The following is an 18,768-nucleotide window of genomic DNA, read 5'->3' on the forward strand; positions in this document are numbered from 1 at the left end:
TCAAAATAGTGAGGCCTGGAAAAAGGGAATAAAAAAGAAAGTCATACATTGATAGCATTGATCTGTTCCCGATACATTCTTTCCCAGTGACAAGACAAGCCCTGGGGAGGAAATATTCATCCAAGCCTAGACTGGCAGTCTCTGGGAAGAAGCCAAAGTATTGACCCTTCTCAAAATAAGTCCTTCCTCAGTGATAGTACAATAAGACAGCAGAGGGAAAGAGATAAATACTGACCACAGACGTCCAACCCTCCATCTGGTCCACTGACTGCAAACCCTGGAACCACCATTAGACACACTCTGGCAATAATTAGGTTACCTCTCATTATAACCTATATAAGCACAAGCTTCCTCTTTGGCTGGTGGCTCATTTTCCACCAGGAGAGTGGCTCCATCAGAGGCGTCACCCGGTTCCTGCATGAAACTTCATTCCTGAATAAAGAACTGATCTGATCTGTGAAGTTTGTACCTAGCCAGGTTCTTTTGTGCTAACTCCACCTATGATCGGTGCCCCTACCTGGCTGCACAGCTTTCACCTAAAACACTAAGGGCATCTGCTTGGGAGGCATCCTCGTCCATTACTCTTACATTGTCCAAGGATGAGAAGAAGGCCAATTCACTTACTAGGGAAGTGAACACTGTGCTCAGTGCTGCTCTCAGAACAGAGCTCTGTTCACAAACAGGCAAGAGAAACCTAACTGAACTTATCCTCCTTGTGCCTAACATGGAGGGGACACACCCATTTCCCAGACTGCTCACTGGCTTGAACAGAGTTGAGACCTCCTCGCCCCAAGGATCAGGGCTCTTGGGTAAAAGAGAAGACAGAAAGGCTGTGGGGGCAGTCACCTCTGTGAAGATGGCATGGTGCTCCGAGTCCATGTTGCAAAGTTGGGCCTGGAGGAAATCTGCAAATGAGTGATGCTGCTGCTTGTAACAGTAATCCTGCGAAAGAGCCTGTGTGGCAAACGAGCCCAGCGTGGAGGTGCTCAGATGCACCACAACATCTGGTGGGGTACAGTCCAACAGGATCCAGCTTGGCTTCCTCAGACACCTTGTGGTACAGCTCCTCCATCAGCTCCTTGAGGCCCTGCCTCTCCATGACCTACAGCACCACAGAGGCACAGGCATCAGTGTGGTAGCCAATGAAGACGTCAGCAGGGCTGTACTTGTGCCCAGTAGGAACTGATGGGCCTTCACGTCAGTGAACTCTTCTGCCCACCATGAGAGCTCCTGTACGATGCTCTTCTGCCACCCCTGCAGCACCAGGAAGTATTTCTCCAGCTGGTTAATGAGTGGCATAGGGAACTGCTCATACACCACATTTTTCTCCTTGATAACAATCAGGCAGAAGTTCGGGTGCTGAGTCCAAGGTCTACATACTTCTGGCCCCCGAGGCAGACGTAGTACTGGTTGAGCACATTGTACAGACTCTCATAGAGGTGCTGCAGGTGCAGCAGCACCACCATCTTGAAGGTCTCCATGCAAATCTTCACCCAGTTGATGTTTCTGCAGATCTGGGTGTACTCCTGATCCAGTGGAAAACTGGAACCAAAGATGATCTCGGGCTGCTGGTCCTCACTGAAGAATGACTGCTGCAGGATCTGCAGGGTCATGTAGTTTTTGGTCAGTATGAGCAAGTAGCAGAATTCAGCTTCATCCATCTCCCCTACTGCTACCCTCTTCATATCCCTGCAATTGTTGTCCTTGATGAGCTCCAGGGTCCTGAATTCTCCTACGCACCTGGCCTCAGGTAAACTGACCATGAAGATGTCCAAAGTGGGGATGTCATCTTTGCCACTGAAATTCCGAAGGACTGCCCACACAATATTCTGAAATGAAGGCTTATTGTTAGATGCTCTGGCACTGGCAAAGACCACTTGATGAGGCTATAATAGTCGCAAAGCCCAAAGAATTTCTTGTTCTGTCTGTGACACACCATTTCATAGGCTTCAGCGAAGGGAGAAAAGTACCCTTGGACCCTGTCCTGCCCCAGGCTGTCTGAAGAGTAGATCCCTCTGGTACTTTCTATGAGCTCCTTTTCACTGGGGCTGCCATGGGACAAAAAGATGCCCCTGTTCATCTTGGCAGGGTTAAGAGCCCAGTTGGAAATACCTATGAAGCTGACTATTTTGTGGGGGGCAGGATCACCTTCAATGCACCCGTCTTCTAGCAGTGGGTGCAGGGCCTTCAGGGGCATTTTGGGGGAATCTTCTGCCAAGCTGACCTCATCCAACACCACCACAGACACGTACTGCTGCAGGTCCTTCTCCTGCTGGAAGCGAGCACACTGCTTGAAGGTGTTTATGATGCCCTGTGGGGTGCAGTGGGGGCTACACTGGAATGACACCAGGTGGACCCTCTTCAGGCTGTGGAAGAGAGCGGAGTGTGCAGCCTGGCCCTGCATTGCATCTGCCACGATGGTCTTGGCAAGAGATTTGGAGCTGCCAGGCTTTCCCACCAATCAATGCAGATGATCATCATGAAGACATTCTTCTTCAGAGCCAAGTTCCTGGCTATGGTTTTTCTCAGAGGCACCCCACTCAGGAAAAGATCCTGTGCATGCGTGATCTCGTCCAGGATGACCCTGCTGTCGTCATATGGTTCTGGAAAATACCCGCAAATGGTTCTGTGGTAGGACTCCTTCTCCTTTAGGGAGGCATGGTAATAGCACCAGGGACCAGAGGACAGGGTCTCTCCTGAAGTTATTTTTGCTGACACTGTTGTCATAGAGCAAGGTGCTCAGCTTCACCAAGAGCATCTCACTTCAGTCAAGAAACCATGTGAACACCTTCACACAGAGCTCCACATCCTGGAGGCTGACAAAACTGCACTCACTTGCAGTGTTCCTCATGAACCTCTGAGAGGCAGAGGGCACTTCCATGATCACATTCTTGCAGGTCCTGACATGGTCCACCAGTCTTTGCACAATCTGCTGGATGTAGAGCTTTTCAGCAGTGCCATTCAGCTGCCTGAAGTCCCACACTAGAGGAATCAGGCTCGGGGGCAGGGCGTGGACATGGTACACCAGCTGCCTGAGGGGAATGGAGCCCAGCCTGTCTGCTGTCTCCTCTGCACTGACCCTGTACCCCAAACCAGCTGACTCCAAACAGCAGATGGTCTCCTGGGAGTGCTTCCTGTAAGGGTTGCAGGCAGCTATGATGTGCAAGCCTCAGTCCTCCTCCAGGGGCTGGCCATCCACGGTCTGGTCACACAAGACTTCCTTAATACAGCTTATGGCTTCTGTTGTGTTGGCTTCATCAAAGAACAAGATGGTGTCCAACTGGTGTTGGTCTTTATTATATAAGGCAGTTTTCTCAGCCTCCAAGACTTTGGAGTGGATCATGGCTGTGGTTGTTCCTCCATGAACCTTGACCAACTTCATGGTCTCAGCCTGGGCACTAGCATGCCACAGATCACTACAGAATTTAATGAGCCTGGTTTTCCCACAGCCAGTTTCTCCCATGATGGTAAATGGGATCCCACTTTGGAACTGCATCTCAATGGCCAGAATCTTGATCATGTTGTCTGTTGTAAGCTCATATGTTTCATCAGGGTCAATGGTCTGAGGAATTCCTAGTGGCCAGCAGAGTCTCAAGAGTTTCTCATGTCTGGGCAAGTTATCAAAGCCAACATTGAAGGGCACTCCCTGAAGCAACAGCACTCTGTACAGTTCTTCTGTCATGACATCTTTCTTGATTATCTTCCTATTGAGATGGTTGATGGCGTCAACACTGCCATTCTCATTGGGCTGAAGATGAAAGCCTATGAATGTCATGGTCTTGCGGTTCCCACTGAAGAACACATATGGGTGAGGCTCTGACTCCCACCTTCTCTGGAGAGTGAAGGGGGCGAGCTCTTCCTCATCAACCCCATCCATGGTGACTGTGTGTTTCCCTGGGCTCTGATGAGAAGTTGAATGTTGATGTGGCAAAGTTTCTTGCCATGAAAATCATGAAGGTGACCATGAAGTTTTGAAGCCCCATAGAGTGTCTCCAGTACATCCTGGATTACAGAATGGAGAGGCCTCACAGTCCTTGAACTGACAGTTGAGGAACAGAGCAAAAATCTGGAGTTCTGACCAGGAGGAGTTGATAATCTCACAATATATGAGGAGCTGCTGAATGCGCTCCTCTGGGTTGCCTTCATCACAGCCTTCTTGGTATTGAAATGTGTCCAGGTTTTGTTTTTGATAGAATCGTTTTAAATATTGGTAAGGTCTTTGGAAAGTGGCACTGCAGAACTCTCTCTCATTCATTCCAGGCTCTATGAAGCTCCTCTCGGGGCTCAGCTCCATGGCTATCACTTCCTTGGGAGGTTTGCAAGCGACTTTGGGGAAGATGTTAAGAAAACTGAACTGGGGGGCATGTGGATTCTGCAAAGGAGAGACATAAATAGAAGTTAGAATTTGATTTCCTGGAAGATGCCTGTGTGTGTTAACACCCCACGGTCTACTGTGCATAGGCTTTTATGAAAACAGTCACTTGAATGCACTTGGCTTTTTGAAGTCTCTTGTTTATAGAGGCTAGCATCTGCATGGTTAGGGTATTACAGAAGCTCAACTACGGCAGCTGCATTATAACCCAGGAAGCTATTTCTAATCCTGTGGCTCCATCTCTTTACCAAGCATGAGCATGCATATAACAATAAAACTACCACCAGCTAATGCGTTTTCATGTGTGAAGTCTCCCTGCCATCTTCACTGGCAATGAGGGAGACTGGCCATCAACAGAAGACTCTCCCACACTCAGCATAGCTGGGACTCAATCCAAATACACAGCACTGATCTGTTGGATCCAGACAAATCCAAGATGCTACCAATCAACATGAGAACATTCTCATCCCAGACATCATTAAGATCTAAGTCTAAGCATGCATTTCATATACTCACTGCTCCTCTAAGGCAAAAGTTGGAAACAACTAAATTGTGTCACCCAAGGCCACAGAATCAAAGGGGTGCCATGACCACCTGCAAATGCCCTGTGTGCATACCAGCTTTGAAGACCTCTTTGGCAGTACTTAATTTCCTTCTGGAATTTCAATGATACATAAGTGGCAATGGTTCCGAAGCCATATTTTCCCACTTATATCCATTAGGTATTGTAAAATGAGGAGTTTGAAAAGAAAGACCCAAGTTCCAGTTTGTACCTAAAGACAGAGAAGCATGGATTTGAAACCATTTGCCAACCATTCCTCCCAACCCCCAGGACCCTCCTTCTTCTTCTACCAGGTCCCAACACAGACCCTGTCTTGAGAGAAGGAGGGTCCTGGGGGTTGGGAGGACCCTGTCTTCTTTCTTGAGAAAAGAGTATTGACCACAGGTAGGCATAGAAGGGAGAAATAGGTGGGGCCCTAGAAATTATGCCTTCTGATATGGCCATTCGGTTGCCATATGGGAACTTACCGAGGCAGTTACATCAAAGTGGAATATCATAGGTATGTTCTGATACTGAGCATCCTAGAAAGACAGGTAGGAGCCCAGGTTACAGCCCTCATCCACCTGAGCATTAGTCAACTGAACAATCTTTAAAGGCACTTTTTCACTGTTTAACTTCTTTTTCAGTTTTTTTATGCACTCTCTTCATGTAGAGAGATTTCCCTGTAATGTTAAAATGAGGAAATTAGATCCCAAGCCTATGGACCAATAGGAACAGAATTCAGAAAGATTAGAAGTGGTGGTGCATGCCTGTAATCCCAGCAGCTTGGATGGCTGAGGTAGGAGGATCATAAGTTCATGGCCAGCCTCAGCAACTTAGTGAGGCCCTAAACAACTTTATTTTTTGTTTTGACCACGTCTCAAAACAAAAAATAAAAAAGGATAGGGATATGGCTCAGTGATAGGGAACCCCTGGGATAAATCCCCAGTTTAAAAAAAAAAACCAGTTACTTCTGTGTAGAAGTCAAAACTGATGCAAAGAAACATCAGATTAGAGCACAACTCCATCATGAAGCCATAGTCCTCACCCATTCAGATTCCTGGCATTCTCCGTGATGAGAGTAGTGGAAGTGTAATAAAGTAAAAGCAGAGGTGTGTCCCTTGGGAGGAGCGGAGGCCAGGTTTTGTTCTGACAGAGCAGAGTGCTGCTCATGGGATGAAGTCAACAGAATGGAAGTCACCACCTTTTCCCAAGGAAACATGACAGTGACTGAAGGGAGGGTGCAAAGGTGGTGAAGGCGATCCCCCACTCACTGTCTTGACAGGGTCACAGTGAGGATGAATGCTGGCAAAGCTTCGCTAGTTGGTGGGAAACCCAAACCATGAGACCCTTTTTTATATAATTGTGACTTTTCATTTTCATGCTTATGTTTCTGACAGGAGGCATGAGTATGTTAAATGCCAAACAAATTAAATTTCAGATGGCTAGAACATAACAGGTAGTTCATGCCTTGAAGGCTGTTGTACTACCCCTCAGCATATCAAGGACAAAGTAAAAGGCTGTTCTTCTATCTCAGTACATTGAGGACAAATCTGATAATGGACAACAATCATTTTCTGAAAGGTCATGAGAATTTTAGGCACCACATTGATTATATCAACTAGAACCCAAGACCATATTTCCAGCCTCTTAGAAAACCTAATTATTATGCTTATTTTACAAAGCCCACCATATGTACCCTCATTCTTGATTGAGGAAAGTTATATTATACACTTAGGAAAATAAAAACATATAAAGATATATTCTTCTCTTTTTATAAACTCTTTTTTACTTTACATAAGGATTATGATGAGCATAGTTAATATTGGTGGAAAGTGGACTAATGTTTAGAACTTACTTTCTATTGAGAAAAATTATAAAGATATGAGAACTAGTGCACCTTGACTGAGAAACAGAGAAACTCTTTGAGAAAGCAGCTCAAACAGTTTTATGAGAATAAATTTAGTAATTAATTAAAGTAGCTTTATAAGATATATTTTTAGAATAATGCTAGAAATATTATCCTATTTAGATTTTTGGTTTAGAAATTCTTAAGTTATTAGTTGTATGGGTTTCTGATATGTTTTAAGAATGATTTATAAATTTTAGGATATTTTAAGTATAAGATTTAAGGGGACTTTTTTAGATGTGGATTTTAGATCAGAAATAAAGTAAAGGTGTACTTTAAACTTAAAGGTTAATGATAGGTTAGGAGACTTAGAGTCTGGTTATGTAGTTAATAAGAAAATAGCATATCTTGGGAAAATAGTAAATCTTGGGAAAATCTGAAAAATGTAAATTAGTGACGCATTTTATTAATGATTCTGTACTCTTAATAATTAAATAACTAAAGGTCATATCCTAGAAAAATGTAAATTAATGTTACATTTTTTGTACCCCTAATTATGGTTAAGGAAATGTCATGTCTTGGCAAAGTTTTAAATTGTATAATCAATGACGTATTCTGAATTTCTAATGATGAGAAAAATTGTAATAAAAGATGATCCAGAGAAAGCTGCAATAGAGCTCTCTCTCTGGAGATTGCTCCAACGGAACGACTCCTGTCTCATCTTTTCGCCGATGCCACTCATCCTTCAGGACTCCCTGGACCCCGCTAGGGCAGGACTCCAGCACAAAGGCACTTTTCTCCTGGAGTCAGAGCAGCTACACCTCCTCTGCTCATACCAACATGTCCAAGAGGAGGTAAAGGGAGTTTACACAAGAAAAAAGTGACCTACAGAGAAGTCCATGCAGGTGGAGGAGCAGGGCTCCCAGGAACTGCAACCTGGGTGGAAAGGGGGCTCCCTTCTAGGGGAAGCACTGACTGGAGGGATTCAGACCCTCCTGAGACTCACTTTTCCACCTGCAGAAGGGTGTCATCTGAGGTGCCCACTGCTACAGAGGCAGGGGTCACTGGGAAGCCCTCAAAGACTGCCCGCCCATCCCCATGCTCTCATTACCAAGTCCTGCTCTCTTCAAGGTTATGATTCCCATACACATCCGGTCTCTGAACACAGCTACCGCTACAGGGTCTGTGCTGGGACCTGGTAGTGATGTGCCAGGTAAGCCTGGATGGCATGGAGGGGTGCCTAGGGGATGAGGTGGACTTTGTTCTGGCTGAAGGCTGAGGACAGGCTAGTACCAGCTGGTGATCCTCCCAGGGTCACTGTGTGTACAGGCTGCAGAAAAGGGCCTCTGCCTGTCAGGTCACCTCGTAGCTCAGCTGATCTGCGAACAGCAGGCTGTAGACCTTGTGCCCCTTGGAAACCGGGGCCAGGCAGCAGTTCAAGAGCAGGACCACCTCCTCAAATGTGGTTCCTGAGGTGCAGAGTAGCACCTCACTGAAGGGAGGCAGGGGCTGGCCCGTGGCCTGCATGTAGATGAGGGTAACCAACATCTACAAGCAGCACCTCAGAGTGGCCACACATGACCAGGTTGGGCTGGCCAGCCTGTGGCCCTCAGGGAGAGACTGCTCCACAGGAGGCCTGCCCATCCTGGCCAAGTGAGCTAGACATTGGTCCAGTACCTCCAGGCCCAGGCAGCCAGGAAGAAAGAGATTCATCCTCTCCAGGGACTGTTCCATGATGGCCCTCAGCTTGGTCACCAGGCTGATCTCAGCAGATTAAAATGGTGGTAATTTTTCTATCACTGTCTTCACATAGTGTCTGGTGGCCTCCTTGAACTTCTTGGTGGCCCTTAACATGTCAGCCGGGGTGCAGTTGTCTTTGATGAAGGACAGCATCATGAGGGCAGCTTCGCTTGGACTCTGCTTCCTGAGCTCGGTGCTCAGGAGGATCAGCTGCTTGGCCGTGTAGAAGTTGAGGTAGAAGTGCTCCCTGCACTTCCTGCTTACTAGCTCCTTCCAGTCAGCCAGGAAGTGCTCCATCTGGCTGCAGAAGGCTTCCAGGAGCTGGGTGATGTCCCCACTCTCTGTCAGCTGGCTTACCAACTCCAAGTGGAAGTCCATGCAGATTGTGATGCTGTTTCTGGGGCAGCAGTAGACCTCGCAGTCCAGGTCCGGAACAGCATGTTTACTGCAGAGTACAGGTTCAGGAAGGCTTGCACGAGCCGCTGCACATGGCAGAATAACTGGGGGAAACAGGGGCCTAAGGCAGATGTCACAGTGAACTACTGAAGAAGGATGTGCCAATTAGGTGCTGAATTTCAGATCAGAACCAGGTTCTAATTCAAGGGGCTTGGGTTCATTTTTTCCCACTGGGTCACTGAGAAACACGTTCAGCCTAAGGAGTGGGCTCCCATCTTTGGGAAGTGATCAGTGGCAGATAGGAATGTCGACTGTGGGCTGAGCTGTGCTCAATGGTAAAGCACTTGCTTCTTATGTGTCAGACCCTGGCTCTATGCCCAGCACTGGGGGAAAAATGTCAATTGTGAAATGCAAATAAATTGTAAGGAAGAAACATATAACACAAGAGAGAGACTATTACATAAACCAACAACCTGTGTCAACAATTATTTCAGTTTTTTTTTGGTACTGGGGATTGAAACCAGTCATACCATTGAGCTATGTCCCCAGCCCTTTTTATTTTGAGATAGGATCTCACTAAGTTGCTGAGGCTGGCCTCTAACTTGCAATCTTTCTGCCTTAGTCTCCTGACTTGATGGTGTTACAGGCATGTGCCACCACACCTGGCTTGATTAATTTTGATTAAGAGTGCCCCATTAGAATCTTGAGGTGTTTGACTTTGCTAGTTTACAGAGTAAATAAAGACATTGGTGCTTCTTCCTAAGAGCTATCTACTTGGTCACTTCCTGCTAACTGCAACTGATTAACCACCAGTGGTGACAGATCCTTCTGATGCTCTTAAGGAGGAGCTTGTGCCTCCAGGGCCTGTCCCACCTCAGATGTAGCTCCAGGCAAGGTGCACCCTGCAAACCCACCAGCTCCACTCTCTGGAGCCACTGTCTACCAGAGGCCAATCCCTGCCTGTTCCCCTTTGCAGGTAGCAGGGCAGTGATAGACCCATGGCTTTTCTTCACTGTCTTTAGCCACTCCAAGTTCCTGGCAGAATCTCGCTGTTAGGACAAAAGCAGAGAATATGGGCCAAGGTTCAAATGACTGTCTTCCTCGCTTGCTGGGCAAACTCCACCCACCCTCCTCCAGGGCTCCAGGTGAAGCTGCTCACCCAGTTCCTGCAGCTATCTCAGGTGCCTCTGCCTGGTCCCTCAGGACCCTGGCCACTCAGTGTGGCTATGCTGATACCCGGTTTTTAGTTGACACTTAGAGTGCATGTAACCTGCACTTCTGAATAATTGGATGGATGGCAACAGGTCATACTCCCAGATGGGATGTCACCATCCTGCTGAGTTCCCAGAACACAGGCCCTCTGAGAAGAAATGCTTGACTGAGCAGGAGCCCTAAGTTCTTAACGTCCTGCCATGGTCTCTGAGCATGACCAGAAGAACTTAGAAAAAAGTGAAAAAGAATGTGAGCTTCTAGCAGAAAAACTGCAAACTGCATACTCTGTCCATCTCCCCACCCTCCAACCACAGGCAGGACCAACCATCCTGAGGTCAGTGCAGGACATCTCTGGACATCTCTGCTCTTTGGGCAAGTTATGTAGTGTAAGTTAACTCAGACCCCTATATAGGCAGTTTACTTAAATGTTTATTTTTTTCTGATAAAAAATTAATCAATATCAATTGTGAAAAATATTCAAAAATAATAAAATGAAAGGACAATTACTACTATTCAGAGAAAACCACTGTACACCCTTTCACACACTTCCTACTGTGCTCTTTCCACACTTGTCCTGTAGAGTGGAGACTGCTCTTGACATGCAGTTCTGTAGCTCCTTTCCAAACCAAGACAAAGAAAGCATTTCCACATATTTAAAAAAAGCTGATTTTAAGCATCAGTTTAAATGGCTGCCTACTTGCCTCTATGCCTGTGCGCCTTCAAAGCACAGTCACTCCCCAGGGCTGCAAGACCACCACCTCTTAGAACATGGAACAAAACTCACCAGCTTACTGGGCTGATGGGAGTCATTTTGCAGAGCCTTTCAGAGTTCTTTCAGTAGTTCCATGAACTTGCTGAAGCCTGCCTTCTTGTCTGGCTTATACAGCAGAGACGCGTAGTCCTGCACAGCATCATGGAAGCAGGCCACCGGTCCACATCAATGTTGTTCTCTCTGGCTGAGATGGAGGCCAGATCCACAAATACCTGGAGCTCAGTGATGCCTGGGGCAGAGAGCGAGTAAGCACAGGACCACTCCACGATGTTGCACAACTCATACCCTGGGCACAATCCCTAGTGAGGCCATCAATAGACATTAGGTAAACATCTAGGGCCTGTTCCACTTCCTGCTTTAAGTTAGGACTCCAGGACACCTTTTCTTTTGCAGGATATGATGACACCACTGACCAACATCTAACTTTTACCAAACAATGTCCCAGGCACTGTACTAGGCTCGCATGGACCTTATTTCCTTTAATCTACAAACATCATCACTTAAACCAAAACAGGTTCAGTTGGTTAATAAGAATATTAGACAATTATTTAAAAAAACTCAGATAATTTTCCTGGGGTTAATCGCTAATCAAAGAATGTATATCAAAACAGACTCAGGAGTACAAGGTGGAAGCAGCACAACTCTGGATGAGAGCTGGAGCCACTGCAGTCTCAGTGCCAGCAGGAGGTGGCCCTCCAGGCCTCTCTGGTGTGTGAGTGCTGCCTCTGCTCCACCTCCTTGGACTTTCTTTCTCACTTCTCCTCCCCTGCTCTATCTAACCTGCACAACCACTTAGGCTTCCCAGCCCTAGGCTGGAAGAGAAATGCATAACTTCCACAATAACACTGCAGCAATGCCCCTTTGTGGGAAAGAGCCTCTGGCAGAATGAGCTAGAAGGAGCAAAAGGAGTTAGGATGGTTATGAAAACAATGCTGGCATCCACAAATGGAAAGAGAAGCAAAGGAAACAGTTTTAACCAGAATCCTGAAGAGCGGCCCTGATGCAAACTCCACAGCCGGCCTGGAAGCAGACACTACCCTCCACCTAACCCATGCACGTGATTGAGGAGGGATGTCCTTGAGTTCAAGAACCACACTTGGCAAACACGTGAAGCTGAGATCCCCCATACCTCCTAGTGCCTCACGCAGCCAGCTTACCAGCACGGAGGACCAAGCTAGCTCACAATAAAAACCTCTTTGCTGCTTACATCGATCTTGGGTCTCTGGTGGTCTTTGGGGGTCCCAAATTCGAGCATAACAGTGGCCCATTTCCATTCCCACAACACCTTTCGGAGGGTGCCCAGTGTGACTGCGGGAGCAGTACCTTGGACGAGGCGCTTCACCTTCCCACACAGCCTCAGGAGGCTGTCCACCTGTCTCTTCTCTCACTTCAGAAACATAACTTTACCCATCCTCCAGTCCAGTGTCTCTTCCATGTCACATTTTTTCTCTTGGAGTGAAAATTTTTTTCTCTCTGGAAAACGATGACAAAGTCAGCCAAAGGAAAACGAATTTCATGGCACCCCTTTCTCTCCCTGGGAGTGCCCCACAGTCACCACCAGAAGGACAAGGAGGCCTCCACTCAGTGGCATGCATGAGGACTGCCAGCACACATGTGAACATGGGCTTCTTATCAGCCTGGCCTCAACTCACCTAACTGCCTCAGGTCCAGAAACTGACTTTCATGCTTCAGGATCATCTCCAACCGTCCAACCAATATGGACCCCAGGATGTCTCCAGCAACCTTCCTAAAGACAGAGCCCATGCAGCCATCACCTTTTTGGCATCCTCTGTGATTTTGGGTGACAGCTTCTCATCCATCCCTAATCAGATGAGGAGTACAGTGACCCCGTGGGCCTTCTACCTCCTTGCTGCTAGAACCTTGCACCCAGCCCCATGCCCAAACGGGATCAGCAGCAGTCAGTGGTGTTTCCAGATGTCTGGTACTTCACTCAGCTGTGCCTGTACCTGTGAGGTTAAAATTTTACCTTAGTGCATCTCCTGATTGGGAGGAGGAGACTCTCCTAATGGTCAAAGTCATCCAGGAGAACCACAGTGCTCAGGGTTGAAGATCTGAGCCCATGCTACACTGATCATATTTCTTGGACTACAAATGATCTCTTTTGAAATTCACCTGTCTTGAGAATCCCTGCAGTAGTACAAAATAAACTGCAACAGAACAAGCTCACACATCAGAGGTCACTCCAAGGGCACAGGGAAGTATCTGCACAACACCCAGGAAGGAGACAGATCCATGCTGCAGCTTCACATTCTACCTATCTTGTCTGTGGGTCAAAACCTGGAATACGAGCTTTTGGATCAACTTAGAGGGCAATGTTTTAAAATGTGCTTAGTTTAACTGCCAGACTAATTATCTCACAGTAATATGGGGCTCATATAGCATTATGAGAAGACCAAGTTTACTATTAAAAGCAAAGATAACAGGGCCTGAGGTGCAGCTTGGTAGTAGGGTGCTAGGCTAGCAGGCATGAGACCCTGGTTCAGTCCCTAGCATCATGCACATAGACTTTCATTCATAATTACAAAAACATGGAGGCAGCTGAGATGACATTTAGTGGGAGAATGGACCAACCCAGGCACATCCAGACAAGAAAGTTTTACTCAGTGGTAAAAGGGACAGGGTGGGTGGGTGGGTGGGGGAAGGGGGCCGGGGGTTGTGGCTCCATGGTGGAGGGCTTGCCTAGCACATGTGAGGCACTGGGTTCAATCCTCAGCACCACATAAACATAAAATAAAGGTATTGTGTCCACATACAACTAAAAATTAGTTGTGGAAAAAAAAGAAAAAGGAATGGAGACATGAAGCCTTAAATGCATACTGCTGAGTATGTGGAGTGTGGACTTTTAACAGTATACTCTTCCCCAGCAAGCTGCTATGGCCAGTACACACAGCAGCCACCTTCAGACCTGATGCTACTCTTGCCTCTCTCCTGGTGTAAAAAGGTGCAGTTGGTTTGGCTGAGACAATGTATGCTCTGGGTTTTTATTGCCACACCCAGTTCTTTCCCACTATAGGATCTCAACCTAGCAATTTATACATAAACCTGTACCACCATTTCCAGGGCAATGCTCAACACTTGGGAAGGAGATGGCTGAAGAGTCACTTCATGTTTTGTTAGTTATCACTATTGGTCTTAAATGTGACAGATGGACTTCACAGGGAGGTAAGCTGGGCTTGGATTTGAGTTCTAAATCACATGTTATCTTTGTGTTACTAAGTCTCAACACCCTGGGTAAGCAACCTGCCCTGGGTACTTCCATTCCCTCATCTGGAAATCAAGGGCCTTGGAGACTTTCAGAAGGGCTGCTTCAAATGGGTCTCCCCAGGAGCATATGTCCAGCAGGCACTTGGCAGACGGTGGCTCTGCTGTTAGATGCTCTTTATTACCTGAGATGCCTAGCACCTGCCTGGGCACCTCTGCCCATCCTGCCTTTTCCAAACTTCAGCACATGAAGGCTGAGGATCAGGTCAAGTACCTTGCCCTGTTCTGCTGCCTGAGAGAGGACTGCAACCCCAACTATCCCTGCATTTTGAGAGCTGCTTCACATCTGGTCCCATGACCAGGTGTTCGAGAATCTCATGCAGGCCTTCCATGGCCTCTCTGTTGTTCCTGAGCCAGGACTTGGTGATCACAGAAGACACAAGGCTGCCAAATTTCTGCCAACCATGACATGAGACTCCCCCAGAATATTGATATGAGACTAAAAGAAAATGAATTAAAAAGAATGAATTAAAAAGATTTTGTTTATGTGTGTGTGTGATGCTGGGGATTGAACTCAGGATCTTGTGTATGTAAAGCAAGCACTCTAGCAACTGAGCTGTATCCCCAGCCCTGGATTTGTTTTAAAAATATCTTTATTTTATTTATTTATTTTTATGTGGTGCTGAGGCTTGCTTGAACCCAGTGCCTTGTACGTGGTAGGCGAGTGCTCTACCACTAAGTCACAACTCCAAAACCCCAGATTTGTTTTTTAATGACACAATTTAGTAACCAATAGCATTTTAGAAATCTACTTAAAGTAGTTTTATAGTGCCTCAAAAAAAAAAAAAAAAAAAAAACAAAAGAGAGGCTAGGAATATCCTCCTGATAAAGGTAGGAGGTTAGCCTGTTGGAGGCCTGGGTTTTATTCCCAGTACTTCAAAAAAAAAAAAAAAAAAAAAGGAAGAGAAAGCATAAAATACTTAATATTTCCTAGAGTGTCTTCATTTCCATGTGGCCTGGCTCCTTATGTTAGGTGCCAGAGATTGAAGATGCATGCACATATAGGAACACACCCTGACAACCCCAAGTAACATGCTCTCTGAGATCACTGCCACCTTCTGCATTTCTCTTAGACATGCTTGTAATGAAAAATACCAAAAAGAAGATGAGGAAAACTTTACTACATTATGCATTTTATGTCCTGGGCTGTGATTCTCATAAAGACTACCCTCAAAACCACAAATACTCCAATCCTCCTTCTGATGCCTCACCAAGAAACAAAAGGTTTTTCTTCTTTGCTTTCACAATTTTGCAAAAAAGTTTTCAGTAATCAGTAAAAAACACAGGGTTAACTAACAACAGATACTTTTTTGACATTAAAGGACAAAAAAAAAAAAAAACCCAGTAACTAGCTACACATAAAAAGTTATAGACTGGACCAGGGTTGTGGCTCAGTAGCAGGGTGCTTGCCTAGCATGCGTGAGGTGCTGGGTTGGATTCCCAGCACCACATTAAAACAAAACAAAACAAAAACAAACAAACAAAAAAATCAAATAAAATAAAGGTATTGTGTCCACTTAACAACTAAAAAAAAATTCAAAGTGTTATAGACCATATGAAGCAGATTTATCCCAGGAATGAAAGGACATTTTAACATCAAAAATCAGTTAATAAGCTGGGTGTGATGGCACATGCCTGTAATTCCAGCAACTTGTGAGGCTGAGGCAGGAGGAGCTCAGGTTGGAAGCCTGATTCAGCAACTTAGTGAGCTCTGTCTCAAAATGAAAAATAAAAAGGGCTGGGATGTGGCTCAGTGACAAAGCACACCTGTGTTCAATCCCCAGTAAAACATACACAAACACAAAAAAATGTTAATACATCTTACCAGTAGAAAAAAAGTAACACAACCATTTTAATAGACACAGAACAAGTATCTTACAAAACTCCAAGAACAAGACAAGACAAGAATGGTCAATTTCACCACTTTCACAGTCCCAGAATTGCTATCCATGGCAATTAGATGGGAAAAAGCAAAAAAAAAAAAAAAAAAAAAAAAAAAAAAACGGTGTTGGGGTTGGCAAGGAAGTACTGTCCTCATAGGCAGATAATACAGTCGTCTGTATAAAAATCTTAAACATGGGGCTGGGGATGTGGCTCAAGCGGTAGCGCGCTCGCCTGGCGTTCGTGCGGCCCGGGTTCGATCCTCAGCACCACATACCAACAAAGATGTTGTGTCTGCCGAGAAATAAAAAATTAAAAAAAAAAAAAAAAAAAAAAAAATCTTAAACAAGTTGCACTCTCCCACATACACCCTGCTAGAGCCAAGAAAAGAGCCTGGGAAGTCGAAGGACACAGAGACAGGTACGGCCCTATTTCCATATGCTAGCGATGAACAATTTAAAAATAGAATTGAGAAAATAATTGGTTAAAATAGCAAAGGAATAAAGTACTTAGGAATAAATTTCACACAAAAAAATGCAAAGCTTACCATTTAAAAACTGCAAACCCTCGTTGAAAGAAATTAAAGACCTAAATAAATGGGAAGACATTCCAGGTTTAGAGACCATGAGATGTGACATTATTAAGAGGTCAATACTCCCCAAACTGACCTACAGATTCAAAGCCATCCCTGTCAGGATCTTAGCTGCTTTCCTTATAGAAGTTGACAAACTGATTCTAAAATTTATATGGAATCCCAAGAGATCCAGAATAGCAAACATTGTCAAAAGAAGATAATAAATCAGGAGAATTCATGCTTCTTGATTTTATGACCTATTGGAAAGAAATGGCAGTGGAGACATGGATGGATGTGAGGTAAACCCTCTCAGCTGCAGTCAAAAGACTTTTTGACAAGAGTGCCAACATCACTCAAGGGGTGAAGTACAGTGCTTCCTCAAATGGTCTGGAACAGCTGGATCTCCATTGCAAGAGAATGTACTTGGACCCTTACCTCATATCATACCACATAGAAAAAGGAACTATTGTTAAGAGCTAACACTCTAGAGCTTTCAGAGGGGGTTGCCCTGTGACAGAGCATGTATTAGCGTCCGGTCCTAGGTTAACACCCGGTGCCAAAAACAAAAACCTTTTAGAGAAAGACACAGGTAAATCTTCATGACCTAGGAGGATTTAGCACAACATTCTTTAATGTCAAAATTACTAGCAACAAGAGAAAAAAAATAGACACATTGAATTTTACCAAAAGTAAAAGCCTTCCCAGGAGTGGTGGGACACACCTGTAATCTCAGCTGCTCAGAAAGTTGAGGCAGGAATATTATAAGTTTGAGGTCAACCTGGGCAACTTTGTGAGACTGTGTCTCAAAATAAAAACCAAAAAGGGCTAGTGATAGATCACCCCTGGTCTCAATCCCTACTACCACAAAAAAAGAAAGAGTGGGTAAAAAAAGGAAATTAAAAACCTCTGTGCTGCTAAAGAAACCACAAAGTGAAAACAATCTAGAAAATGGGAGAAAATACTGGCAGATCACATATCTGACAGGATATTTGCATCTGATTATCCAAAGAAATTTCATAAGCCACAACAAAGGAAAGACATACAGCCCAATGAACAAACGGGCCAAAGATTTAAACAAGATATTTTTCCAAAGACATAGAAAACAGAAAGAGCCAATAAACATAGGAAAGGGTACCCGAGGTCATAGCCATCAGCGACACCTGAGAAACTGTAGTGGCACCCCCTTTCTCCACAGAAAATCTTAACTGGGCTTCTCCAGAAATCTTCACCATAATAAAAAAATTGATTTTAAGACTATAAGCAAAAGAGTCTCTACAATGTAGATAAATGTAGAGTTCAATGTAGATAAACTTCCTATTTTCCTGTTGCCCTATTTTACTTGGCTACTAGCCTGAAAGAAATTAGCATTCCAAGTGCTGGACATCCCCTTACTAGTTTTTCACAAACATTTATCCAGTGTAGTAGTTTGTAGAAATATGTAAAAAAGGCCTCTGGCCTTGAGCTGGAGCTTCACAGAGATGTCTACATTTCTAGGATAAGAGAAGTTACCAATTGGGCTCCATGGTAATAGCTGGCAGGGGGAGGAGAGAAAAGGGAGAAGAAGAAGAACCCTTCTCAGGTATTGTCTTTGAAGGGTTAACTTGCCCAGAACACTGAAAAAAAAAGCTGCTTTTATGTAAAATTCTGTGGAGTGTGAACTTCTGAGCCCTTCCCCTTAAATGCTGGGTATAAAACTCTGAAACTACCTAAACTCAGGGTTCAGGGGGATTTATTACAGCAAAAGCTGTGCCCTCTGAACTTGGCTGCAGCCAAATAAAACTATTTCCTGCTAACTTTGGTGCCTTGCCTCATCTGTCCCTATAATAAAACCACTCTACACCCCCTAGACGGCACAGTCATAGGTCAGAGGGTGGAAACAATCACAATGGGAAGTTGGAGATGCAGTATGCCAGATCATCTGCACCAAAGCTTGTGATTGTGGCTGTGGTTTTGTACAGGGTGCATGGCCACCTGTGTAACAGGAAGCCAAGTTGCATTTCAAGCAGTGGGTAGAGAGTGCTATATCACAGCATGGGGCCCCAGCCAGGGAGAGGGTGCCCAGCAACAGTCCTGGTCAACAAAGGACTTGGTACTGACAGACACTTAGGGCCTGGAGCTGGCCATGTCAGTAAGAAGTTGAGAACCCAAG

This window comes from Urocitellus parryii (genome assembly GCF_045843805.1).
Source record: "Urocitellus parryii isolate mUroPar1 chromosome 13 unlocalized genomic scaffold, mUroPar1.hap1 SUPER_13_unloc_8, whole genome shotgun sequence".
NCBI classification, from domain to species: Eukaryota; Metazoa; Chordata; class Mammalia; order Rodentia; family Sciuridae; genus Urocitellus; species Urocitellus parryii.